The 26,959-nt window shown below is 35.5% G+C and overlaps 1 long non-coding RNA gene across 1 annotated transcript in view; it reads right to left on the bottom strand.

The window, feature by feature from the left end:
- Nucleotides 1-5,286: 5,286 nt before the first annotated feature.
- LOC124987351 (uncharacterized) overlaps nucleotides 5,287-26,959 on the bottom strand; it is a 48,131-nt gene continuing 26,458 nt past the window's right edge. The window contains exons 2-4 of the long non-coding RNA XR_007109177.1: nucleotides 7,840-7,896; nucleotides 6,627-6,678; nucleotides 5,287-5,383 (exon numbers count right to left, since the gene is read on the bottom strand). This is a non-coding gene — a long non-coding RNA (uncharacterized LOC124987351). The remainder of the gene's footprint in view (nucleotides 5,384-6,626; nucleotides 6,679-7,839; nucleotides 7,897-26,959) is intronic.

The raw sequence follows: 26,959 nt of genomic DNA, 5'->3' as shown, positions 1-26,959 counted from the left end.
ATAAGCACCATAAAGTACCACTTTATGGGTTTACAACTATGTCTTGTTCTCACAAGAATTTTATTTCCAATGCTTTCTGGAATGCATTTTGAAAACTTTTGACATTAGTAACCTCATCTACATTACCTATGTGATAGATGGTATGTAAGTCTTCCTACTCACTCCCTAGATTCAGTTCCTACTCTCTCCAACCATTTTCTCGGCTGCCTGCTAGAATACATATCTGATGAAATATTTCTAATACTTAAAAATCTTGTTATATCTCCATAGCTACAGAATGGAGTACTGTATAGACTCACATGCATGCACCAAGCTGTCTGCAGCTACCTCCTCTCAAGTAGACAGAGAATGGTGAAATGTAGCATCAGAGAGCTGAAGTAGAAGACCAGAACAGAGGCATAAGTCCTGCCTTTTCTTGTCTTTGTAACCTGGGCTTAGAACTTCTCTAGAGCTCACTTTCCAATCCATAAAGACAAGGGTGGAGAGTCAGATGACATAACTAGTGTGAAAATGATTTATGATTTATAAAGTATAAAGGACTGTATATAAGGTAAGGTAATGCATCTCAATCTTTTTTTTTTTTAATGGAGTCAGGGGGAGTGCTGAGGATCAAACCCAAGCTCAGCAAGTACTCTACCACTGAGCTACACCTCCAGTCTACTTCTCAAATTTTAGTGTAGGGAAAAAAAATTTCTCTTGGGGATGTAGTTGCATATGTATATTTATCCAGATGACTTCCACAGAAATCTTGATTCAGTAAGACCAGTCTAGACAGGTAATTTGATAATTTTAAAACCAAGTACCTCAAGTGATTTTGATGCAGATTATCCATAGACCACACTTTGAAAAACGTTGATGCAGAGCATTATAAATTCCAGAAGGAAGGGTCTTCACAAATATAAATATTTCTTGACTCAACAAAAATACATCTTGTTATGTATTCTATTTTTATCATCATTCCAAAAATAAAAATTTTTGTCAAACTAGAAATAAATATTTATTGAGAGACACAAAAACATTTATTAAGAGATGCCAAAAATTTCACAGACTTTTCATCTCATTTTAGTCTTTGGAAAAAATAAAAATACAGTTTTTCTCTGAAATGTAATGATAAGGAAACTGAAGGTCAGATGTTGTAGAAACAAATTTCAAATCTCTGGTTCCATCTGGAATAGAATTTGAGAACTTTGAAGTCTGAGTATAAATCTATGTATTTTTCATTTCTCAGGATTGCCTTCTAGACAGAGTCAGAATTGACCAGAAGCCAGACTTCATGGAAGTTCTTGGGGTGTAACGAGGGCTGTTATCAGTCTTGATGAGTTTCAGTTCACAAATCAATATTTTTCTATTATCAGTTCTGCCTCCAGACATTCTTGTATCTTAAACATTGAAAATATTGTAGTTATTCCTATTCTCTGTAGGGCCCATATATGACCCAAGATTGTCAGAGGGAGGTAAAATGACAGCTGCAGCTGTCCCCAGAGAGCTGTCCAGGTCAGAGATTAAGATGATACTGATGCTAAAAATATTCAATACCTCTCTTGGTAGAAATTCCACCTAAAGCTCCATTCCATCTCAATAGTAAGAAATGCAAATAAGGCCTGAATATAATAAATGTGCTGAAAGGCTTTTATTAAAAACCATTGGACCAAGATAAAATCAAGCAACCTAAAAAGTCTTACCTTTAGTAACCTGGTAAATTTTCTCATTGTTATTTTTTGGTTTGTTTTAAGTTATTAATAGAACAAATGAGACAGCATGATAATATTTTAACCAAAAACAGAAACATTAGTGAAAAGAGAAAGAGAACATTTGTCTCAAAGCTACTTTTTTCTTAATATTGCAACTCATAGGTATAATAAAGAGTTCCAAAACTTAGAGATACATAATATAGATAAATGTGTATAAATAATTTTACATATATATATATAAAATGAATCCAAGATATTTTAAAGTCCCAATAAATCTTTATCTTACTTGACGCAAGCATTCACATTTTTATTTATTTCTTGGTGCTTGCTTGGAGCTAAACAGTTACAATGCATTAATAGAAAAACTTACAGGAAATGAGGCAATGCAATAAAAAAGAAAATAGAAAAGTACTTTAAATATAGGAAAAAATGCTGTACACCACGCTACAGCTCACTAGCCATGATTTTAAAAAAATTAGGCTACAACAGATGTGTGACAGAAACTGAAAGAAATTTTTACTTGCACTAATCTGAGTTGACAGCTGTTATTAGGGCTGACTCTGTAATACTTCTGTCATCACTTCTAAAAACCAGCTTTTTAAATGTGGAAAGGGGAATTAGGAAATATAAGAGGGAAACTTTAGGGATATAAATTTGGCTGTTATCAGTCCTGAAGTTCATCACCTTTTAAACTCACAATCAATATTTTTGCATTATTGAGTCTACCTCCAGATGTTTTTGTATGGAAGCATCGAAAATACCCTTCCATTGTGGTTATTCCTCTTCACTGTATCGACCACATTTTTGAAGGAACTCATATAGAATTTTGAAATTCTTGCACTGCAGATAAACTTTGAATGAATGTAAATGTTCCGGTGACTCAACCCAGGGGCAATATAATATAATGATAGATAAACAGCACAGGCTTTACAGGCAGATAGCCCAAACTTAAATACCACTCTCATTATTTTGTGACCTTGGGCAAACTATTTAATCTCGTTGAGCCTCTATTTCTTTCTCCACAGAATGGGAATAGTGATAGCATCTACCCACATTAAGGATGTTAAGAGGATTAAAGATTATATATATATGTGTGTGTGTATACATGTATACATATGAATATGCAATGTGTATGTTTTATGCCTGTGTATATGAATGGCTTAGAATCAAGTCAAATGAATCATATACATTCTTTAAGTGTTGTTGCTACAATTTAATGTCATTTTAAAACCACCATATAACTTAGCCTGCAAATCAGACTGGAATATTGATAAATTCAAAATCTATGACTCTGTAGAGGTTAAATCATGAGAAAAGTCCAACTAAATATATTTCATTTTTTCACTGAGGATTGTTTTGATTGTTTTAATTTATTGAATGGACTGCCTGTTTGGTGTTGAGCACACACATGGAAAATAGGACCACGACCTATCTCAATCTGTTTTATCAAATTCAGTTCTCAGTCATGAATCAAAGGATATCAGAGAGTTCTATGAATTTACATGCAGTTATGGCAATCAGGGGGAAGAGGATGGGTTACTTAAATTAATAATGCATTTAAATTTGTGCTTATCTAGTACATAAGTAAAAGAAAAGAGTTTTTACACATTCTTTGGTGAGGTCAAATTTTCATGTCTCTGAGTGAATTTGGTGGTTAGTCTGAAGGACTGAGATGTGTTTTATCTATCATTGTTACCATTTTTTTGTGGCAGGGTGGGGGTCATCCAAAGAGAGAATTGTATTTTTAAAAGCAATTGATTTGGGGGCTGGGGTTATGGCTCAGTGGCAGAGCACTTGCCTAGCACTCGAGAGACAGTGGGTTAGCACCACATGAAAATAAATAAAATGATTATTAAAAAAAGAAAGAACTTTTTTATACAAAAAGCAATTGGTTTGGTTTCTAAAAACCAAAGAGCCACATTATTTTATAAGTTGTAATGTAATTTCATTGCTTTTCACTACCCTCAGCCAATCCCAAAAAAACAAAGGCCGAATGTTTTCCCTGATAAGTGGATGATGATATATAATGGGGGTGGGGGGTGGGGTGAGAGAAGAATAGAGGAACTTTAGATTATGTAGAGGGAAACAAGAGGGAGTGGGGGTATGAAAAATGGTGGAATGAGACAGACATCATTACCCTATGTACATGTATGATTACATGAATTGTGTGAATCTACATCGTGCATAACCATAGAAAGAAAAAGATGTACCCCATTTGTGTACAATGAATCAAAATGCAGTCTGTAAAAAATAAATACATAAATAAATAATTTGAAAAAGTATAGAAAGTAAGAATAGCTTCAGGAGCATTATCTTTCTGTTGTTCAAAAAATAAAAAGAATGTCCTCTTTCTGATACAACATCCTCAAAATGTTTTTCTATCCTTATTTACTTGTCAAATATTATTTTTTTTAACATTTAATGGAAAGAAAATTGAGGGTCACATTGCAGTTTTGTTTTAATCTCAACTTTCAGCTCTTTATTTTGATAAAGTATTTTTTCAGACACCAACTTCTGATTATGTCAGCTCTAACCTGGGTAGAAATAGGGTTTTTCATTACCCTCTTCTAAGTTCATCAGGAAAGGAATAAGCGTGAGCTTTATAGAGACTAACAAATCTGTGAGGGCTTGTATTGTTTTTTAAATTTCTTTGAAATTCTGTGGCAAAATTCTCCAACTAAACATTTTGAAGAAAAGCCATACCTTTAAATTAAACATGGTATTAAGACTTAAATTCTAACAGTAGCTCTTTAGTTGCCTTGTCATTTTAGATATCTCAAAAATATGTTAGTTTTAGTTGATTAACAAGAAAGCAACTGCAATGTACAGGATAATGGAATAATAAGGGAACTGATAGCATTTTTCCTGCCAGATAAACATGCTTCGCAGAAGGGCTTAGCTGTCACATACCTACAGTTTCAGCTGTTTGAGAGAGTTTTGATAATAGCATGAATGTCAAAACTCAGCTGCCAACACTAAGCTGTCAGCTTTCAAAATGCTCTATAGAGTTCTTGTCCCTTAGGGCATAAATTCCAAGGAGCAACTGAGCTGCCCTACAATTTTACAGCTTATCCCTAGTTCTGTGAGTGGCTTACATCTGTGCAAATCTAGGAAACCTAAGTGGTAAGTGCATCTCTAAGATGTGGAGATGGGATTGGAGAACAACCTCTAAGAAAATAGCTCAGAGGACATTTGGATGTTAGATACTCAAATGGCTTTGGAGGCCTCTGGAAAACAAAGCTTACTTCTGTTATGCTAGTTGGATTGCAACTGGGCAGCAAGCACTTACACACCACTGCAGCCAAGATTCTCAAGGTGGAAAATGATATCGTGGGAGCAGCTCCTTCCTCCACTGGTGACCCTGCTAAGTAGAAGCAATTTCCCCAATTATGACTGCAATTTCTCATCAAACATTACATAACCCATATCATTTCATCTTCCTAAAATAAATTATTCATGTCGTTTGGGAATTCATCTGGAAGCTGCAGGTCAAATACCCCATTTACTGCTAAATTACTGTTAACATTTTTCTTTTTTCTGATTTATTAACTGTTTACACAGAATATTGTTGGAATAAAACACATTTTTCTCGATGTAGTTTTTCTATAAAAAAATGCATCTTTATTTTCTTGCAAATTCCCAAGGTCAAGTTAACAGTAATCATTGGCTCTGAAGAAAAGCAAACTGTCATCCTGGAAAAAAAAAAAAAAAAAAAAAATTCAGTTGGTATTAAACCACCAAAATACTGAACACATGGGATGACTATTCTATTCTGTGAAGGTAGTGTATGCAGTGTAATGGAAAGTAGTCTATCAACTCTTACACCTACTCTTTGACAAGAGACAAATTATTTTCTCCTCTGGTCGACTGATTTCTTCCCAAACAGGAACATATTGGCTGTACCAATTTTGTGGACCAATATAAAAACTAAATTAACTAACACATAAACATTAACTAATACATAGACATTGAATGTCTAGTATCAACTAAATACTCCAGAGAAACAAGGAGTGTTTAGTTGATACTAGACATTTAGTAAATGCTTGCTAAATATTGACTATTTTTTTATTATTTCAATGTTTTTTTTAATTTATATTTTTTATTTTTACAGAGTGCATTTTGATTCATTGTACACAAATGGAGTACAACTTTTCATATCTATGGTTGTAGACAATGTAGATTCATACCATTCGTGTAATCATACATGTACATAGGGTAATGATGTCTGTCTCCTTCCTCCCTCTCATTTCCTTCTACAAAATCTAAAGTTCCCCCATTCTTCTCTCACTCCCCACACCCCCACTCCCATTACATATCATCATTCACTTATCAGGGAAAACATTTAGCCTTTGGTCTTTGGGTATTGGCTTATTCCACTTAGCATATTCTCCAATTCCATCCATTTTTCTGCAAATGCCATAATATTACTCTTCTTTATGGCTGAATAATATTCTATTGTGTATATATACCACAGTTTCTTTATTCATTCATCTGTGGAAGGGCATCTAGGTTGGTTCCACAATCTAGCTATTGTGAATTGAACTGCTATAAACAATGATGTGGCTGCGTTGCTATAGTAAGCTAATTTTAAGTCCTTTGGGTATAAACTGAGGAGTGGGATAACTGGGTCAAAATGTGGGTCCATTCCATGTTTTCTGAGGAATCTCTATACTGCTTTCCAGAGTAGCTGCACCAATTTGCAACTCCACCAGCAATGTACAAGTGTGCCTTTTTCCCCACATCCATGACAACATCTATTATTGTCTGTGATCTTGATAATATCCTTTTATTATTTTTACATATTTAAATAATTGTTATATTATCCTAATTTGATCTTCTAGAAATTTATTATTTTTTGAAAAAATAAATTGATAAGGAAATGAGTCAGCAAATAGCACAATTCTTTATGATATTTCTGGAATGTGAATCACTCACCATGAAATACAGGAAGTCAAGTATTTGACAAACAAGATGCCCATTCATGTGTCTAGTAAAGGGAAAAGTTGCAGTTTAGTAGTGTAAGACAAATATTTCAAAAGCATCTATATAAGATTCTGAGGTTTAGCTCTTCCCACCCAACTGCATATCTGCTGAGGGTCTGCCCCAACCTTCCTGTCTCAAGCAGCTCCTGTCTTGTTGCCATATTGCCTTGTTTATTTCCTTCATAACATGCATAAGTATCTGATATTACTTACAGATTACTTAAATTTATTTACTCATTGACTCCCTAACACATTTTTCACACATTTCTTTATCTGGCTTCTCTTTTCCATCCACAAAATTCATGGTAAAATATTTCTAGTACCAATTTATTTCTCACTACTTTGCACAAAGGAAGCAATGCATACAGCATACAGCAATGCATATCCTTGCAGTACTCTCCTGCCTATGTTAATCATCAATGCAAATATGTGTGTGGCATCAGGAGAAGGCATAGCCTGTAATCATAGGAACCAGAACTGTAACACTTGTCAGTCATCATTATCAAACTCCACATTTATGAACCAACACTGTAAATGGAAGGATATTTCAAAAAATGACAACCCGATCTCTTGTCTCTTTCTCGGAATGTTTATATAGGAATAAAAAGATACATTCTAAAATGAAACTGTATTATTCTGATATTCAATTGGGTTTTTAATAAGTTAATTAAAGGCAAAATAGTAAATATTGGCCTCTTAAATGTGAAAATCTCCAAACATATTGGTACTAATTTAAAATTATTTGGTGACTCCTCTAATTCCATAGGTGCCTTGTAATTTCCATCTACCACAGAATAGCTTCCTTTTTTCTGATACTAGGGGAGAGAATACAGTAAGCATCTATGACCTTGAATTCAGACACAAGCATTCCATGGCAATTCTAACGAACAAAATGAGATTTAGCATGACAGTCTGTACAGAGCATTTTCATACTAAGTACAGATGCTTTGCCAAGCAGTTTTACGGGGTGAAATTACTGATGTACTAGTAGCTTTCATTTACAAGAGATCAAATCTGTAAAGTATTTCTACAAGCATCATTTTCCACATGGGGTGGGCCAAGAGCCTTTGGTGGTGTTTAGTTGACAGATGAAAGATCTCAAATTATTGCACTGACATGCCTGGTGCCTTTCAAGGATGGCTGAAAGGGAACAGTTGACTACATACCTTCCCCTGGCCTATGCAGCATGGCTCATGTACTTCTTCCAGGGTTGCTCAGGGATTCTAGAGGGAATATGCCAAGAGAGGTGAAGTGGAGTTGTCAATATTTAAGGCTGAAAGCCAGGATAGCCTCAGTTCACAGAGAACCCTCACAGATTGAGGAAGGAGACATTGACATTTGACTCCCATTTCTCAATGGGAAGAATGTTGAAGAATCATTCCATGGATTGAAAAACAACCGGATAACTAAGCCACTCCGCCTGACCCCTGCACCTAGGTCGGTGCCATCACTGGTTGGTCGCAGTCCTGGAGCTAGCTGGTGGGTGAGGCAGGCCGCCTACATCGCGGAGGTAGCAGGTGGGCACTCAACCCACCTGCCTTGTGGAGCTGGGCAGTGGGTAGCAAACCTGCCCAACCACCAGGCCAAAGAAGACACCATCACTGAACAACCCCGCCCCACCACCACACCGAGGTTTGTTGCCTTCACAGGGTTAGCCAGAGGCTTCTTTATAGGCTGGTGCAGGCATTTCGAATTACTCCTGAGGGCATGGCCATCATCATTGGAAGTGCAGCTCCCTTCCTGAGACACCTACAGGAGGCTAGAGGACCTTTGACAAGACCCAGGAGCCAAGAAGAGGAGGTATTGAGAGACTCAGGATCAACTCAGAGCCACCAGGGAATATACCCCACCTGAAGGCCACGACCCGTAGACGGCCAACTTCCTAGTGGAGCACCGCATTATCAAGTTCCTCCAAGACTTCAGGCTACTGAGGGCTAAGAGGTGAGTTATTGGAAATCTACAGAGACAATATTAGTCAATAAATCTGCAATATCCCAGAGTTTCACTATTAGAGGGGTAGATACCTGAACGATACGAGAAAACAAGGGAAGAAAATGTCCCAAACAAACCTAGATGGTATAGCAATAAAATCCAATGACATCATGACAGAATAAATGTCAGAAAGGGAGTTCAGATTGTACATAATTAAAACGATCAGGGAAGCAAACGAGGAGATGAAAGAGCAAATGCAGGCATTGAAGGATAAGATGAAAGAGCAAATGCAGGCATTGAATGATCGCACCAATCGACAGTTAAAAGAGCAAATACAGGAAGCAAAGGTCATTTCAATAAAGAGTTAGCGATATTGAAAAAAAAAAACAAACAGAAATCCTTGAAATGAAGGAAACAATAAACCAAATTAAAAACTCCATAGAAAGCATAACCAATAGGATAGAACACCTGGAAGACAGAACCTCAGATATCGAAGAAAAAATATTTAACCTTGAAAACAAAGTTGACCAAACAGAGAAGACAGTAAGAAATCATGAACAGAATCTCCAAGAACTATGGGATATCATGAAAAGGCCAAATTTGAGAATTATCGGGATTGAGGAAGGCACAGAGAAACAAACCAAAAGAATGAACAATCTATTCAATGAAATAATATCAGAAAATTTCCCAAATCTGAAGAATGAAATGGAAAACCAAGTACAAGAGCCTTATAGGACTCCAAATACACAAAATTACAATAGACCCCCACCAAGGCACATTGTAATGAAAACACCTAACATACAAAATAAAGACAGAATTTTAAAGCCTGTGAGAGAAAAGAACCTAATTTAAATTACATTCGGGGGAAACCAATACGGATATCAGCAGATTTTTCAATCCAGACCCTAAAAGCTAGAAGGGCCTGGAATGACATTTTTCAAGCTCTGAAAGAAAATGGATGCCAACCAAGAATTTTATACCCAGCAAAACTTACCTTCAGATTTGATGATGAAAAAAATCATTCCATGATAAACAAAAGCTAAAAGAATTTACAAAAAGAAAGTCAGCATTACAGAACATTCTCAGCAAAATATTCCATGAGGAAGAGATGAAAAACAACGATGTAAATCAGCAAAGGGAGGAACTACCTTAAAGGAACAACCAAATAAAGGAGAAATCAAGTCGTGTCAAAAAAAAAAGTGAGCCAAATAACCGGGAATACAAATCATATCTCAATAATAACCCTAAATGTTAATGGCCTGAACTCATCCATCAAAAGACAAAGACTAGCAGATTGGATTAAAAAGAAAGATCCAACAATTTCCTGCCTGCAAGAGACTCTTCTCATAGATAGAGATACCCACAGACTAAAGGTGAAAGGATGGGGAAAAACATACCATGCACATGGACACAGCAAAAAAGTCAGAGTATCCATCCTTATATCTGATAATGTGGACTTCAAGCCAAAGTTAGTCAGAAGGGATAAAGAAGGACATTTCATACTGCTTAAGGGAAGCATAAATCAGCAAGACATAACAATCATAAATATCTACACCCCAAACAGTGGCTCATCCATGTATGTCAAACAAATCCTTCTCAATGCCAGAAATCAAATAGACCACAACACAATAATACTAGGTGATTTTAACACACCTCTCTCACCACTGGACAGATCCTCCAAACAAAAATTGAACAAAGAAACCATAAATCTCAAAAACACAATCAATATTTTAGACGTAACAGACATTTATAGAATATACCATAAAACAAAGAGCGAATACACTTTCTTCTCAGCAGCACATGGATCCTTCTCTAAAATAGACCATATATTATGCCACAAAGCTACTGGTAGCAAATACAAGAAGATAGAAATAATACCTTATATTCTATCAGATCATAATGGATTGAAATTAGAAATAAATGAAAGAGTAAAAAACAGAAACTACTCCAACACCTGGAGATTAAATAATATGCTATTCTATGATGAATGGATAACATAAGATATCAGGAAGGAAATTAAAAAGTTCTTAGAGGTAAATGAGAACAAAGAAACAACATATCAAAATCTCTGGGACACTATGAAAGCAGTTCTTAGAGGAAAATTTATTTCATGGAGTGCATTCAATAAAAGAAGAAAAAAATCAACAAATAATCAACCTAACACTACAGCTCAAAGCCCTAGAAAAAGAAGAACAGAGCAACACCAAAAGTAGTAGAAGACAGGAAATAGTTAAAATCAGAGCTGAAATCAACGAAATTGAAACAAAAGAAACAATACAAAAAATTGACAAAATAAATAGTTGGTGCTTTGAAAAAATAAACAAAATTGATAAACCCTTATCCACACTAACAAAGAAGAGAGAAACCCAAATTACTAAAATTTGGAATGAACAAGGAAATATCACAACAGACATGATCGAAATACAAAAAATAATTAGAAGCTATTTTGAAAATCTATACCAACAAAATAGAAAATTTCGAAGACATCAACAGGTTTCTAGAGACATATGAATTGCCTAAACTGAATGAGGAGGACATACACAATTTAAATAGATTAATTTCAAGTAATGAAATAGAAGAAGTCATCAAAAGCCTACCAACAAAGAAAAGTCCAGGACCAGATGGGTTCTCAGTCGAGTTCTACAAAACCTTTAAAGAAGAGCTCATTCCAATACTTCTCAAAGTATTTCACGAAATAGAAGAGGAGGGAACCCTCCCAAACTCATTCTATGAAGCCATTATCACCCTGATACCTAAACCAGACAGAGACACATCGAGGAAAGAAAATTTCAGACCAATATCCTTAATGAACATAGAGCAAAAATTCTCAACAAAATCTTAGCAAATCGCATACAAAAATATATGAAAAAGACAGTGCACTGTGATCAAGGGGGTTTTATCCCAGGGATGCAAGTTTGGTTCAACATCCGGAAATCAATAAATGTCATTCACCATATCAATACACTTAAAGTCAAGAATCACATGATTATTTCAATAGATGCAGAAAAAGCATTTGATAAAATACAGCATCACTTCATGCTCAAAACACTAGAAAAAATAGGGATAGTGGGAACATTCCTTAACATTATAAAGGCCATCTATGCTAAGCCCATGGCCAATATCATTCTAAATGGTGAAAAACTGAAAGCATTCCCCCTAAAAACTGGAACAAGGCAGGGATGCCCTCTTTCACCACTTCTATTCAACATTGTCCTCAAAACTCTAGCCAGAGCAATTAGACAGACCAAGGAAATTAAAGGGATATGAATAGGAAAAGAAGAACTCAAACTATCCCTATTTGCTGATGACATGATTATGTATTTAGAGGAACCAGAAAATTCCACCAGAAAACCTTTAGAACTCATAAGTGAATTCAGTAAAGTAGCAGGATATAAGATCAATGCTCATTAATCCAATGCATTTTTATACATAAGTGATGAATCTTCAGAAAGAGAAGTTAGGAAAACTACCCCATTCACAATAGCTTTGGAATCAATCTAACAAAAGAGGTGAAAGACCTCTACAATGAGAACTACAGAACACTAAAGAAAGAAATTCAAGAAAACCTTAGAAGATGGAAATATCTCCCATGTTCTTGGATAGGCAGAACTAATATTGTCAAAATGGCCATACTACCAAAAGTGCTATACAGATTCAATGCAATTCCAATTAAAATCCCAATGATGTACCTTACAGAAATAGAGCAAGCAATCATGAAATTCATTGGGAAGAATAAGAATCCCAGAATAGCTAAAGCAATCCTTAGCAGGAAGAGTGAAGCAGGGGGTATCGCAATACCGAAACTTCAACTATACTACAAAGCAATAGTAACAAATCGGCATGGTATTGGCACCAAAATAGACAGGCAGATCAATGGTACAGAATAGAGGACACGGACAATAAATACAATTTTCTCATATTAGACAAAGGGGCCAAAAATATGCAATGGAGAAAAGATAGCCTCTTCAACAAATGGTACTGGGAAAACTGGAAATCCATCTGCAACAGAATGAAACTAAACCCCTATCTCTCACCTTGCATAAAAATCAACTCACAATGGATAAAGGACCTTGAAATCAGACCAGAGACCCTGCATCTTATAGAAGAAAAAGTAGGTCCAAATCTTCAATTCATTGGCTTAGGATCAGACTTCCTCAACAGGACTCCCATAGCACAAGAAATAAAAGCAAGAATCAATAACTGGAATAGATTCAAACCAAATAGCTTTCTCTCAGCAAAGGAAACTATCAGTAATGCGAAGAAAGAGCCTACAGAGTGGGAGAAAATCTTTGCCAATCATACTTCAGATAGAGCACTAATCTCCAGAATCTATAAAGAACTCAAAAAACTCTACAGCAAGAATGCAAATAATCCAATCGACAAATGGGCTAAGGAAATGGACAGACACTTCACAGAAGAAGATATACAAGCAATCAACAAACATATGAAAAAATGTTCAACATCTTTAGTAATAAGAGAAATGCAAATCAAAACTACCCTAAGATTCCATCTCACCTCAATTAGAATGGTGATTTTCAAGAATACAAGCAACAATAGGTGTTGGCGAGGATGTGGGGAAAAAGGTACACTCATAATTGCGGTGGGGCTGCAAATTAGTGCAACCACTCTGGAAAGCAGTGTGGAAATTCCTTAGAAAACTTGGAATGGAACCCCCATTTGACCCAGCTATCCCACTCCTCGGCCTATACCCAAAGGACTTAAAATCAGCATACTACAGAGATACAGCCACATCAATGTTCATAGCTGCTCAATTCACAATAGCCAGATTGTGGAACCAACCTAGATGTCCTTCAATTGATGAATGGATAAAGAAACTGTGATACACACACACACACACACACACACACACACACACACACACCATGGAATATTACTCAGCCATAAAGAATAATAAAATTATGGCATTTGCAGGCAGTTGGAGAATATCATGCTAAGTGAGATAAGCCAATCTCAAAAAACCAAAGGATGAATGATCTCACTGATAAGTGGATGATGACACATATAGAGGTTAGGAAGGGGCAAGAATGGAGGAAGGATGGACTCTATAGAGGGACAAGACGGGGGAGGTATGGGGGGAGAGAAAACAATAACAGGATGAATCAAAAACTATTACCCTATGTAAATGTATGATTACACAAATGGTATGCCTCTACTTCATGTACAGAGACACAAGATGTATCCCATTTGTTTACAATAAAAATGAATTTAAAAAAAAAAAAAACAGGGGCATCCACAAGTGAAGCAGTAAAATGTGCTGCTTTACCATATATAGTTGAGTAATTTTATTAATGATCAAAATATGCCTTTGATAAAGTGCACTTTTGAAACTTAAAATTGAGCTGAAAATACAATCATCCATGAGAAGTTCTTTCATGTCAATAAATAGAAATTTAAAATTTCAAAAAGAGTGATTTTTGTGATTTTTATGAACTGTATTACACATACACACACCCCAACCAAATTCATGTGCTGAAGTTCTAACCTGCAGCACCTCAGAATGGGACTGTTGTGGAGACAGGGTTTTTCAGGAGGTAATTAAGTTAAAATGACATCCTAAGTGTGGGCCCTAATCCAATGTGTCCGGTGTCCTTAAAAAGATTAGGACGTGGACATACTCATAGAGACGAATGAGTGGAGACACTGGGAGAAGGCCAGTGCCAGACAAGGAGAGGGGCACAGAAAAGGCAAAGCTGCCAACACCTCCATCTGATTCTCCAGCTTCCAGAACAAGAAGATAAATGTCAGCTGTTTAAGACGCCCGGTCTGTAGCAGTTTGTTATGACAGTCGTAGAAAACTACTACTGTGTTGTTTGGCTTTAGTAAATACCTTGGTAAGTTTCACAAATGCTTTTTTTTCTTTCCAGCTACCAAAGCAGGCACGCTGGATGGTATTAGCAACTAAAATCTGCTATCCTGTTGAGTACTTTAAATGGTTTCCCATCCATTTTAATTTCAGATGCAGCAATAAGAATTGTTAAAAATAAGATTAATAAGCAATTTACTTCAGAAGCACTTGAACTCCTACAAATATTTACCAGAAGCAAATGACCTAACTGAATAAATTTGCAGATAACTTGGTTCTTTGCTTCACTTTTTAACCACTACATAAAAACTATAAGAATTTTGTTAATTATTTTCATTGATCACTTTAAAGGTTCTTTGACATTTGTTTTGCTTTGCTTTTTATTTCCTTAATGGAATTTTCATCTATTTTAATTTAAAAATCCAAACAAGCAACACCTCTATTTAGTCCTTGAAATCTTAGGTACCAACACCTCTATTTAGTCCTTGAAATCTTAGGTATAACTTAGATATGTCTAGTTTCTAACAGAATCCCCCCCCCACCTCTCTCTCTCTCTCTCTCTCTCTCTCTCTCTCTCTCTCTCTCTCTCTCCTCTTTCTTCCTTCAGTTCCTAGATTTTGTCCCCTCTTAATTTTCTTCTAACCATTCTAGTTGCTTGCTTCCAGAAAAATATTTTACATATTCCTCTTCAACTCACCGAACTTTTATAGTCAGTGTGTCCCATAAATCTGTAATTAGTACTTTTCTCTTTTCCCTTTACAAATACTCTTTGGAAGATCTTGTATACCTTCAAGTTTTTATCTATTCTCTATGTGCTGAAGATTTCAAAGTATTTTTTTCCAGTTCAGCTATTTTCCTGTACTCCAGACCCATAATCATGTGCTAACCGAAATCTCCATCTGAGTGTTCCACTGGTCCTTCAAAGTCAAGATCTCCAAAGATTCATTTGTTGTCAATCTCCTAAGATTAGTTCTTCCACATTTCCATCAACATCATGAATGATCCAGTCACACAAACTTGCACTCAAGTAGAAAAACTGAAGTCATCCTCGACTTGTCTTTTCTTTACCCCACATATACAACCAGTTCTCAGGCGAATCTTCCTCCTTAGTATCTTTTGAGTATAACTCAACACACACACACACAACTTCTAGCATTTGAGATAAGGTTCTCATTCTTTATCATCTAAATTATTTAACTACTCTTTAAGAGATGTTCTTTCCCTTGGCTTTGCACTGCTCCTAATTCATGCTCCACACTGTCACCAAAGTGTTCATTCTACAAGAGAAATCAGATCAGTCCTCTTTCTTGTTTAGAAGCCTTTAATGCTGCTACACAGAACCACTCCCAGTCCTGGGTAAAGTCCAAATTCCCTAACATGCAAGCAGCATCAGAAATTAGCCACCATTTCTTTCTTCTCTTGAATAATTCCTAATCCTTACTTCAAAACACATTTTAGATATCACTTTCCCCAGAATGTTTCTTGACCCTCTTCCTACTTTGTCATCCCAGCCTCCAACCTAGGTTTTGTCCTTTGCAGACTTTATGCCTACCTCTGCCAAGCTCAGACTCCTGTATCTCTCACTAGGAGACTATGAGCTCGCAGAGATCAGCTACTGGGTTTTATTTGATATCATGGGATATAGTTTCCATTCAACAGATACATTCTAAATGAATGAATGAATACAGTTGATCATATTTTTAAAATTTCCATTGGAATTCTCAAGTGAGTTTTATGAAAGAGTATCAGCGTGTCTCAGTGTCCTGAAATAACAACCTGGAACCACAGGCAGTATTTCCCAGTGGGAACTACGTCCAGACAAAGTAGAAGACCCACTAGTTTGAAGAGCAGTCCTTGGAAGGTCCTGCTTGTTTGCTGACTCTTGAAGAAAACCTGTCCGGAAGATGACTGAATGGTGGTAATTTAAAGAGCCATTACCTGTGCATAGGACTGGAAATACTTCTGCCTGGTGAGAAGGAGAAACATAAGGATGCTTTTAAAAGAAAGACACTGAGCCGGCAGTAAATGACGGAGCACATGTGAGGGCAATTAACTCTCAGGATCATGACTCTAATATTCGGTGTAATAATCAAGGGCAGAATCCCAGGGCATATTTTATAAACTTAATAGTATTTGAGGGCAAAAATAAAACAATTCTTTGAACAAACTAACAGTCCTTATTGGAACATGATTTTCCCTCCCTAAAATAAGTAATTGTTAGGCAACACAATGGGCAATATGTTATATTTTGTTTATAATAATTTCTAACTGAAAGCAGAGGTTCACTGAGAAAACTCAATACTAATTCTTTTTGTGTTCCCTAACATCTTTTAATAGGGTTCTGAAAGTTCTAGCATCTTCTGCCACACTAAGGCACTAGAAAGAGGATGAGAGTGGAGTATCCTGTCCTTGAACATCATTCATACAAATTGCCTTGAGGTATGATATTTCAACTGGTGTCTTCATGTCTGTAGAACTTTGTTGCTTCTTTAGGGGATATTTATGGTTTTCTCTGCCAGACTCAGCAGAAAGTCTTCCCCCTTCCCAGGAGATAGCAAAAGTAAAATGTAAATGCTCTTTCATTCTCAGTGACCATAGAACCATGTCTTCCTCTTGCATGAACTAGATGTACTTTACCATCTTAGTGAAAGAACCAGATTTACAGCCACACTTGGTGGCTCTCATCTGTAATCCCAGTGACTAGTGAGGCTGAGGCAGGAGAATTGCAAGTTCAAAGCCAACCTCAGCAATTTAGTAAGTCTTCAAGCAACTTAAAGTGCCCATGAGTTCAATCCCCATATCAAAAACAAACAAACACAAAATAAAAAACTAAGAACCAGATCTGCTATACCAAGTACTAAGCAAAAAAGATTTCTTTTAATCAGTGATATTTTAAAAATCCACCACCTTCTTTTTTCTGTTGTATAATAAAATTCAAACTTCTGCTGCTAAAAATTAAAAGGGCCAGATGTGAGATTTCCTTTCTGTCAATAGAAGGAAATTTGGTGTCTCTAGCCCTTTTGGCATCACAGACACAACAAAGATATGAAGATAAAAATATATTTTCTGGGTTGGGGATATAGCTCAGTTGGTAGAGTACTTGCCTCACAAGCACAAGGCCCTGGGTTCAATCCCCAGCATTGCAAAAAAAAAAAAAAAAAAAATTCTGTTTTCTTTGGATTCTTCTCTTCTGTCTTATTATTAACATTTTCTAAACCCCCTTAAAATATCACCAGCATAACTCATTCTCTGCTCAGTCAACAGAGCCCCATTCCTTCCTTCAAGTTCAGTAAATGTCAGTAACTGCTATGATCCAGAAAATCATTTAGAATCAGACCATAGTATAAACTTGTACCATCTACACAATCAAAACTTGTCACTAAACTATGATGTTCTCAGATATTGCATTCCCAGAATCCAAGAGTTTATCACATATAGATCATGCTTTGCAATTTCACAAACTACCTCAGGTGTATTTGCCCTTTTAATTAACTGAGGGCAATTTTTATAAGCTTAAATGGAACAAGGAACAGAAACTCCTCATTTGTAGTTTCTTCCTTGGTTAAATACAGAAGAACTCTCCAAAACTCAGCATGAAACCTTATGAATATTTTCAAACTTATTATTACATCATTTAATAATCTACTTAGTTGAGGCATAAGAATGATTCCACAGATTTTTAGAATCTTGTTCATGTTCTACTATTATCTGTTGATGTGCAACAAACCACCTAAAATTTAGTGTCTTGAAGCAATGATGATTTAGTATTTCTCTTACTTCTGTGTCCTGGCTATGAAGTTTCCTCTAGTTTTGCCTGGACTCAGTCATGTGATTGCATTGACCTGGAGGGGTAGCGAGATTAGAGAGTTCAGAATGACCTGATCTGTCTGGAGTGCATGCTGGACATCAGCTAGGATGACCCACTTCTCTACATGGCCTCTTAGCATATAGTAGACTAGACTGGCCTCTCTCCATGGTGGTCTCAGTGTAGCAAGTGAAGGTAGAACTTGCAAGACCTCTTGAGGCCTAGGTCCCAGAGTCTATAAAATGTCACTTCTACTTTATTCTGCTTATTGGTCAATGAAGTTGCAAGGATAACTCCAAGAGTGCAACTTCTCCTCATCTAAAGACCTATAAACTAAAAGTAGAAAGTTATCAGCCTATCAGAATTAAAGACTCCACCTCTCAAAGAGAGGAATAGACACATCAGTGTGAAAATTTGCAACCACATTTTCAATACAGTCCACAGGTGGGCTAACTCATAAATTTTTTTCCAAATGTTATTCCATATGTAGAGAAAAACAAAGACTCTAAAAACCTTCTGGAATTTTTTTTCCGAAGAAGCATTTAAGGAGGTATATCAGTTACTTCCTATATACCACTATAAATTCTCTCCCTCTTAATTCTCTGTTGTTACCAGGCTATGAAATAAAGGCTTATGTGCTATCATGTTTTCAGGGAGTTGAATCCCAGTGAACAAGTTGGAGGGAAAGAGGAGTGAGGCAAAGAAAGCCTAAGGCAACACACCACACAGAATTCAAGTCAACCAATCAATAGCTAATGGAAGACATGGAGCGTGATGGTTACTAGATCAAGTAGACTTCCAGTTTCTCTTCTAACAAGTAAGGAGCTGAGAAGTCACCACTGCATCAGAACAACAGGTAAAAACTTACAAACTGAAACACCAACAACTATTCTTTGATCTCTCAGAGGACCGAGGTCACAGGCAAACCACTGCACCCCAAACTGGAAAAATAAAGAAGCAGATGCAGAGAAGTGTGGCTTACTTGGGCAGAAACCTCAGTGGGAACCAGTGCTGGGGTAGGAAAACCTGAAGCACGATTGACAAATTACTAGAGGTTCACCACAGACAATTCTGAGAGTTTAAAACTTTTAAATCCAGGAGCTCTATCAGGTTCTTACAGTGAATAATAAAGAAAAATCCCCTCTTTCTTGCAGCAGAGGGAAGGGAAATGGAACATCTTAAAATAGATCAGACCATTATATTCTTATTTATCAAGGCCTGCCCTTAGGAGAAACTATTTACCTGTATCTAAACTGCTGGGGTTTTATCAACGCCTAACCTACCCAGAGAAAGAAAATACCCAACCCTAGCCCCCTCTAGATGTAGAGTCACCTCTCACAGGAACAAACAACTGAGAAGCACTAGTGAAGTTCAAGGTCAAGGGTTCATCCAAAGATGGAGACTGATTGTAGGACTAGAGAATGCTTCCCCTATCTCCATACCTTATCACCAACATACTAACAGTCTACTTACCATAGTTCCTTTTATCCAGTGAATCATGTCCATCTGTCAACAAAAAGTTATGAGACACACTGAAAGGCAAAACACAATTTGAAGAGGTCGACACAGACAGGTTTGCCAGGATTATTGCTTACATTATTCATGTGTTTTTACATGTTGTAAATTTCTCCATCAGTGCCCTTAGCATGTTCATACAGTTTAATAAAATTAAACAAGAAATCAATAAAGGAAGAAAATACAAAAGATGACTGGAAAATCCTCAAATACAGATTAAACAACTTGTAATTAAAAATTAAATAAGACATAGAATAAATAAATAATAGATTGATAAAATAAATCTCAAAAGAAATTTTAAAATTTAAAACATTTTGAGTTAGATGAAAATGAAAATGCAACTTTAAAAAATTTGTGTGATACAGCAAGAACTTAGAAGGAAATTTATAGTATCCGGTGCATACATTAGAATTGAAGAAAAATCTAAAATTAATAATTCAAGTTTCCACTTTATAAAATGAAGAGCAAATTAAATCCAAAGTAAGCAAAATAAAATAATGAAATGTATAGCAGAAATCAATAAAATTCTTTTAAAAAAGAAAACCAATAGAGAAAAATCAACAAAACCAAAAATTGTTTCTTTGAAAGATAAGTAAAATAAATAAATCTCAAACTAGACTAATGAATATAGACACAGACTATATATCCTTCATAAAATAAATCATAGACCCAAATATAAAACATGAAACTATAGAACTAGAAGATAACAGGAAAAAAATTCCCGATGGCCTTGTGTGTGGCGATGACTGTTGTGTGTTTGGATGTGGTTTTGGGGACAGAACACAAAGCCTTTCACATACTTCAGCATGTGCTCTATTCCTGTGTTACACCTCATCCCAGTAATGACTTTTTAGATACAACAACAAAGGTATAATCTATGAAGAAAGAATTGATAAGTTATCAATCGATAAGCTCTGAGACTTTTCTATGAGAAAGACAATGTCAAGAAAATAAGAAGAAAAATCACAGATTAAGAAAAGATATCTGCAAAAGACTAATTCTAATAAGCATGCAGTGGTGTATTTTTATTGTTTTAATTTGTTAATTCCTGAATGGCATATGATGTTTAGTATCTTTTCATATGCTTACTTGCCATTTGTTGTCTTCTTTGATTTATTTATGCATTAGCTATTTTTATTAATTTTTTATTTGTTCTAATTAGTTGTACATGACAGTAGAATGCATTTATACATTTTGATAAAGCATTTTTATCTAAAATATATTTAAAAATCTAAGAACTCAATGATAAACGATCTAATTCAAGATGGAAATGTGATATGTATATGTGATGAAATACTACTCAGCTTTAAAGAAGAATGAAATTATGGCATTTGCTGGTAAACTGATGAAGTTGGAGAATATCATGCTAAGTGAAATAAGCCAAACCCAAAAAACCAAGGGCTGAATGTTTTCTGTGATATGTGGATGCTAATTAACCATAAAGGGGACTTGGGAAGAATAGAATTACTTTATATTAGGTAGAGGGGAATGAAGGGAGTGGAAGGGGTATAAGTGTAGCAAGGATAGTAGAATGAAATAGACATTATTACCTCATATATGACTGCATGACCAATGTGATCCTATAATATGTACAATCATAAAAATTATACTCCATTTATGTATGATCTATCAAAATGTATAAATGCATTCTACTGTCATGTACAACTAATTAGAACAAATTTTAAAAATTGATAAAAATAACTAATGGTATAAGTAAATCAGACAACAAATGGCAAGTAAGCATATGAAAAGATATTAAACATCATATACCATTCAGGAATTAACAAATTAAAACAATAAAAATACACCGCTGCATGCTTATCAGAATGACCAAAATTCAAAATACTAACAATACCAAATGCTGGTTAGGATCTGGAGCAACAGGAACCCTCACTCATTGCTGGTAGGGATATAAAATTGTATAAACTATACATACTCTTACCACACAATCCAGTAATTACACCCCATGGTATATACTCACAGAAAGTGAAAACATATGTCCACAACAAAACCTGCACACAGATGACCATAACAACTTCACTTATAGTTGCCCAAATTTGCGAGCAACCAAGATGTCCTTCTGAAGGTGAAAGTAGTACATATAAACAATGTAATATTATTCTGCACTAAAAGAAATTAGTTGTCAAGTTTGGAAAACACATGAGGGAAACTTACACTCACTTTACTAACTAAAGCCATCTGAAAAGGCAATCAACTATGAATCCAACTATTTTTCATTCTGGAAGATGTCAGTCATTCAGACCAACCCTAGCTTTATCATTTAACTAGCTGACTGCCTTTGGCCAACTGACTTAAGCTTTCTTTTCCTTAAATTACTCATCTGTGAAACAGAACTAAAGATTGTCTCCTTCATGAGATTGTTCTGAGTATTAAAGAAAATAATGCATATATAGAGTTTACAACAGTGCTAAGCAGAAAATTAGCATTTGCCACCTATCTTATGTATAAGAAGCATCTACAGTATATTAAAGATATAAAGAAGATAAAGCACAACAGATGCTCTTCAGGAATTCAAAATCTAGTGAACACCATGAAACTATATCAATATTAGTTCCTAATAATTTTTTATAAGAGAAATGTAATCTGATCAGGAATTAAGGACCCTAAAGGATAATACCATTGATATCAATTGTAAAAATAGAAACATTCAGACACCATGACAAATAAGACTGTGTGAGATATTTTGCAACCACATAGCCCTAGGCAGAGTCAAATCCTGATATTAGTCAGCCTTTACAACTTTGATGAACATCACCAACAGGAAGCCACTAAAGGTTTTATCAGTTCTATATTTGGTACTGATTTAGCCCTTACTTAGAGAACCCTATGCTGTATTGATCTTCTTACCTCAGAAATGATATAAGTACCCCTGGGGAAGTGAAAATATACAGAGCTCCATGAGCTAAGCTTAGCTCCTGGATTTATGTCTGCAGGATATGAAATGCTAAATAGGTAAGGAAGTTCAAGATGTATTTTCATCAAAAAGGTGTGGAGGATTAAGTCCCTAGCAATCATACTGGAAATCTGAACACATACACAAAAAAAGATAACATAGTACAGCTTTTAACCTATTTAAAAATCTAGATATGCTTGACCCAAAGCCCACATATGTCCTACAAACTTCAATGGATGTAGCAACATTCTGTACAAGAGAGATTATTAAGGTTAAGAATGTCTCTTCATCCCAAATTAACTGTCATATTCACACTTCGAAGAGCAACATAGTCTTCTTGGTGTGAATCTAGGGTGATTCCACAGTGAGGTTCTGACTTAGTTACATGGAATAATTTTAAGCTTGACATGGCAGAAACATGTTAAAAGTAGAATTTTTCTGAATGTAGTAAGTAAACCAATTGCAGTTGAAAAGTCACTACTAAGGCTCCTAAAGCAATATAGCTTAATGTAGTATCAAATCAGACCTTTTGAAGCAAACCAGACCTTTTGAACTAAATCAGAAACTGATTTAACACAAATTTACACAATTAAAAAATATTTAAATGATATTTGCAATCTCTTTTCAGATTTTATTTATGCTAAGTCATTTTTAAACAGCAAAGTAGATGATAGTGATATCTTCAAATAAATGTAATTTTTAACCTCAAATTGTCTAAGTGGCAAACTTCCAATTCTATATTTTTTACAGAAAATCCATTTGGACAGGATATCTGGGGTCCTAGAATGCTCTTTAGAAATAAAATATTAAGCACTGTTTCATTGTTTTTCTGCATTTATAGTTAAGGTCTGGACAAGCATAGGAGACATATTTGTGTTTGCAGAATGAGATGCAAATGTTAACCTTGATAATGTAGAAGCAAAAGTGTAGCTTAGCGAAGGATGATAAAGAAGTAGGAGAGGAAAAGTGAAAAAAGAGTAGACATTCTATTACACAGATGTATTCATTTTAAAAAGCAATGAATCAATAAATTCTGCTAAAAGAATAGAGTTTTAGCTGTGTGCAATAGTGCACAACTGTAATTCCAGAGACTCAGGAGGTGGAGGCAAGAGGATTACAAGTTCAAAGCCAGCCTTAGGAACTTAGACCCTCTCTCAAAATAAAAAATAAAAAGGACTGGGATGTAGTTCAGTGGTAGTGCTCCCTTGAGTTCAATCCACAGTACTAAAAAAAAATAGAGTTTTAGGATATTTTTTAAAATTAAAAAGTTAAGAAAAACTAAAAATAACACAATTTTCAAACTTAATCATGGAAGACAGGGACATGAGAGTAATGTGAGTTACTAACCTCATTTCTTAACAGGAAGTCTAAGGATATGATCTATTGATTATGGAAGCATAAAGGAAGAAGCACATTATCTAAAGTTATCACAATAATGAATAGACACTTCACAGAAGAAGATGTACAAGCAATCAACAAACATATGGAAAAATGTTCAACATCTCTAGTAATAAGAGAAATGCAAATCAAAACCACCCTAAGATTCCATCTCACCCCAATTAGAATGGCAATTATCAAGAATACAACCAACAACAGGTGTTGGCGAGGATGTGGGGAGAAAGGTACACTCTTACATTGCTGGTGGGGCTGCAAATTAGTGCAGCCACTCTGGAAAGCAGTGTGGAGATTCCTTAGAAAACTTGGAATGGAAACACCATTTGACCCAGCTATCCCACTCCTTGGCCTATACCCAAAGGACTTAAAATCAGCATATTACAGAGATACAGCCACATCAATGTTCATAGCTGCTCAGTTCACAATAGCCAGATTGTGGAACCAACCTAGATGTCCTTCAATTGATGAATGGATAAAGAAAATGTGGTATATATATACAATGGAATATTACTCAGCCATAAAGAATGATAAAATTATGGCATTTGCAGGCAAATGGATGAAACTGGAGAATATCATGCTAAGTGAGATAAGCCAATCTCAAAAAACCAAAGGAAGAATGATATCGCTAATAAGTGGATGATGACACATAATGGGGGTGGGAAGGGTTAGTGTTGGGGTTGGAGTTGGGTTTAGGGAGGGGGGCAGGAATGGAGGAAGGAAGGACTGTATAGATGGAGGGGAAGGGTGGGAGGGGAGGGGGGGAAGGGAAAAAATGGCAGAATGAATCAAACAACATTACCCTATGTAAATTTATGATTACACAAATGGTATGCCTTTACGCCATGTACAGACAGAGAAACAACATGTATCCCATTTGTTTACAATAAAAAGAAAAAAAAAAAAATTCTAAAAAAAAAAAAAAAAAAAAAAAAAAAAAAATAAAGTTATCACAATAATCTTCAAAAAGATTTTTAGAAAGTAACAGTAAAAAACATTGCTTTTTTGGAGAGTATAATTAGAAATAAAGAATAGTGTGTGAGAAACTCCTATCAGTTTTAAGATCATTAGTATTATTTGTTTATTTCCCATATGCTGGTGTTACTTTTAAATACAAAAAAATTATAAATAAAATATTGCAACCACATAGTCCTATGCAGAGTCAAATCCTGATATTAGTCAACCTTACAGCTTTGATAAACATCACCAACAGGAAGCTACTAAAGCCACTACAGGCATTACCTATTAATAAATACTTATAAAAAAATTAGATGTGATAATAGGTAACTTCAAAAGAAAGAATTTCAGAATATTTTAATCATAACTCTCTGCAATACAATAATAAAGGTTATCTTTATTCTGAAAAACTCATCATTTTCCAACCCATTAACATTTTCCCAATGAAGTAGGTCCATGATAGAAAACATTATTCATATTTAACACCTGACAACCCGTTCATCGGTGTAATGGGAAAACAAACAAAGAAGACTATACTTCCAGGCATTGCCAGGTGCATCTACTATGTGACAACAAGTCACATAGTTTAGTTTTTAGGGCCTTAATTTTCCTTTCTGCTAAATATGAGTTAGGAACAAGGTCTTGAAGTTTTCTTCAGGCTCAACACACAATGATATTCAACAAAACAATTCAATTGATGTAATCAGAATCAAAATTTTCAGCAACTGGAAAAGATAATAGGACTCCACTAGCATTCTGCAGAGAGGGAAGCAGGTTCTCAGGAAACTTAGAGGGAGGCTCAGGAAAGTAAGGTGATAGCTGCAGAGCTAGACCCGGAATGCGCAAGTGTCCATACTATCAAGCACATCTTCTTCTTAATTGACTGGGTACCACAACAAATGCCATACACTGGGTAGTTTACTTGACAGAAATGTACTCTCTCACATTTCTGAAGGCTGGAAGTTCAAGATCTGAGTGTCAGCACAGCTGGGTTCTGGTGAAGGCTCTTCCTGACTTGCTGTCAGTAGCCTTCTCTGTGTGTGTTCATTCTGCCTTGCCTTGGGTGTATGGGTGTGTGTACAGAGAGAGAAAGACACAATATCTTTCTTTGCTTTTAAGGCCACCAATCCTACCAGATTAAGTCCCTACCTGAGTGACCTCATTTAACCCTAGTTACCTTCTAAAACCTAGATCTCCAAATAGTCACACTGAGGGTTAGGACTTCAACATATGAACTTGGGGAGGAGGGAACAAAATCCAGTACATAGCATCTTCTTTCATAAAATGGGTGACAACTTTTTCACATCTCTCCTGTCCCTATATGTCAACATTTCAATTTGAAGAAATCAATACTTCGGATAAATAAAAACCAAATATTCCACAATTTAATATTATTTCTCATTTCTCAGTGATGACTTAAGAGATTAGATTATCATGCTAAGTGAAATAAGCCAATCCCAAAAAACCAAAGGCCAAATGTTCTCTCTGATAAGTGGATGTTAACCCACAACAAGTGGGGAGATGGGAAAAATAGACGTACTATGGATTAGACCAAGGGGAGTGAAGGGAAGGGAGGGGGAAAGGAATAGGAAAGACAGGGGAATGAATCTGACACAACTTTCTGATGTACACATATGAACACATCACCAGTGAATCTCCACATCATGTTCAACCACAAGACTGGAGTCCTAATTAGAATAAAATATATGTTTGTATAAATGTATCAGAATATATTCTACTGTCATGTATAATTAAAAAGAACTTATTAGAACAAGTAAAAAATTAATAAGAGAAAAAAATGAAATAAAACCAAAAGTTTTTAAAAATATTAACAGCATAAAAATTTGAACATGACACATTTCACACTTTCTTCACATTAAAGTTTAAATTCAAAGACACAAACACAAAGATGTCATCATGTAGTGATCCCACACACATTTATCATCA

This window comes from Sciurus carolinensis, chromosome 6 (assembly GCF_902686445.1).
Source record: "Sciurus carolinensis chromosome 6, mSciCar1.2, whole genome shotgun sequence".
Taxonomy (NCBI): Eukaryota; Metazoa; Chordata; class Mammalia; order Rodentia; family Sciuridae; genus Sciurus; species Sciurus carolinensis.
Note: the sequence above shows the minus strand (reverse complement) of the source record. Positions and strands in the feature narration are given on the sequence as shown.